The following is a 2,631-nucleotide window of genomic DNA, read 5'->3' as shown; positions in this document are numbered from 1 at the left end:
GACTACAAAGATGTAGATTGACGGCTCCTGCCTTCAAGGACCTTGTAGATTAGCTAGCTAGCATTTATATAGCACTTTTAAAGTTTCCAAAGCACTTTACAAATGTCTCATTCTTCCTCACAAAAAACCCTGGGAAGAAGATTCTATTTTACAGATGAGGAAACAGGCAACAGAGAGGTTAAGTGATTTACACTGGGCCACACAGCTTGGAAGTGTGAGGCTGCATTTAAATTTAGGCCTTCCTGATTTTCTAGTTTTCTATACTACCTCTTAGTTTGCCTCCAGTTAAGCTTGGAGTCAACAGATTGGCTTAGCATCTGCAAACAGTTGTACTTGATAAGTTATGTTAGGGTCAAAGGGGTCAATCAAAGTATTATGAGAAGTTAGAGGAGTGAGAGATCCTGTTTATTTGGTCAGTGTTAGGAAATTTGAGGAGTGAGACCTCTGAGTCTGAGGAGTATGAGAAAAGGAGTACAGCAGCAGCCCTTCTTCCTTCACAGTGGTCAGCTACGATCCCCATCTCTCCAGCAACCATGTCGAAGGGACCTGTGGTTGGCATTGATCTTGGTACCACTTTCTCCTGTGTGGGAGTCTTCCAACATGAGAAAGTGGAGATCATTGCTAATAACCAAGGAAACAGGCCACCCCAAGCTATGTTGCTTTCGCCGACATAGAGTGTTTAATTGGTGATGCTGCAAAGAATCAAGTTCCAATGAATCCCACCAACACAGTTTTTGACGCCAAACGTCTGATTGGTCACAGATTTGATAGTGCAGTTGTACAGTGAGACGTGAAGCATTGGTCTTTCATGATGGTGAATGACACAGGATGGTTTAAGGTCCATCTAAGTGGAGTGCAAAGGAGAGACCAAAAATTTCTATCCAGAAGAAGTATCTTCTATGATCTTGACCAAGATGAAAGAAATTGCTGAAGCTTACCTTGGGAAGACTGTAACAAATGCTGTGGTCACAGTACTAGCCTATTTCAACGATTCCCAGGTCAGTCCACCAAAGATGCTGGAACCATCGCTGATCTCAATGTGCTCTGAATCATCAATGAGCCAACTGCTGCTGCTGTTGCTTAGGGTGTGGATAAAAAGGTTGGTGCCTAGAGACATATTGATCTTGTGACCTTGGAGGTGGTACTTTTGATGTCTCCATTCTTACTATTGAAGATGGCATCTTTGAGGTCAGGTCCACAGCTGGGGACACCCACTTGGGTGGGGAGGACTTTGACAACTGAATGGTCAACCATTTCATTGCTGAGTTCAAGTGAGAGTACAAGATGGACATCAGTGAGAACAAGAGGGCTGTTCGCTGTCTGCGCACCACTTGTGAATGTGCAAAGCATACCCTCTTTTCTGATACCCAGGCCAGTATTGAGACTGACTTCCTCTATGAAGGTATCAACTTCTATATATCAATCACCTGAGCCCCTTTTAAAGAGCTGAATGCTGATCTCTTCCATGGCACACTGGACCCTGTGGAAAAGGCCTTAAGAGATACCAAACTAGATAAATCACAGATTCATGACATCATCCTGGTGGGTGGTTCCATTCAAATCCCCAAAATCCAGAAGCTTCTACAAGACTTCTTCAATGGCAAGGAACTCAAGAAGAATATCAGTCCCGATGAGGACTCTGGTGCAGTGTCCAGGCTGCCATTTTTTCTGGAGATAAGTCTGAGAATGTGCAGGACTTGCTGCTGTTGGATGTCACTCCTCTTTCCCTTGGAATTGAAACTGCTGGTTGAGTTATGACAGTTCTGACCAAACAGACAGACCTTTACTACCTATTCAAACAAGCAGCCTGGTGTGCTTATTTAGGTTTATTAAGGGGAGAGAGCAATGACAAAGGATGACAACCTGCTCAGCAAGTTTGAGCTCATAGGAATCCCCCCAGCATCCAGGGGTGTTCCTTAGATTGAAGTAACATTTGACATTGATGCAAATGGCATCCTCAATGTTTCTGCTGTGGATAAGAGCACAGGTAAGGAGAACAAGGTCTCTATCACCAAAGATAAAGATGGTCATAGTGAAGAAGACATTGAGCATATGGTTTAGGAGGCTGAGAAATACAAGGCTGAGGATGAGAAGCAGAGAGACAAGGTGTCTCTTGAATATTATGTTTTCAACATGAAGACCTCTGTAGAGGATGAAAAACTGCAAGGCAAAATTGGTGATGAAGACAAATAGAAGATCCTTGACAAATGTAATGAAATAATCAACTGACTGAATAAGAATCAGACTGCTGAGAAGGAAGAATTTGAGCATCAGCAGAAAGAATTGGAGAAGGTCTGCAATCCCATCATTACTAAGCTGTACCAGAGTGCAGGGGGCATGCCAAGAGGCATGCCTGGTGGGTTCCCAGGGGGTGGAGCAGGCCCATTTGGAGGTGCTTCTTCTGGACCCACCATTGAAGAGGTCGACTAAACACACCAGAAGAAAGAACATTCCACACAGCTTTCTAAAAATTGAAGAACTCAAATTTGTAGCCAAGACAATAGCAGTTTAAAAGTAACATTTAAGCCACAGTGTAAATCTGGGCATTCTGAATACTTGAATGTGTGTAGAAAGAGAGAAGTGAACAACATTGTACTTAATCAGTACTGTAAACAAGTGGAAATGCAATTC

The 2,631-nt window shown here is 43.2% G+C and overlaps 1 pseudogene; it reads left to right on the top strand.

Moving 5' to 3' along the window:
• The first annotated feature begins 533 nt into the window (after positions 1-533).
• Positions 534-2,430, top strand: LOC114047607 (annotated as a pseudogene).
• Positions 2,431-2,631: the final 201 nt, after the last annotated feature.

The sequence above is a fragment of the Vombatus ursinus genome, unplaced genomic scaffold, assembly GCF_900497805.2.
Source record: "Vombatus ursinus unplaced genomic scaffold, bare-nosed wombat genome assembly UNPS02001419.1, whole genome shotgun sequence".
Classification (NCBI taxonomy): Eukaryota; Metazoa; Chordata; class Mammalia; order Diprotodontia; family Vombatidae; genus Vombatus; species Vombatus ursinus.
The sequence above is the reverse complement of the archived record's forward strand: the minus strand, read 5'-3'. Positions and strand labels throughout refer to the sequence as shown.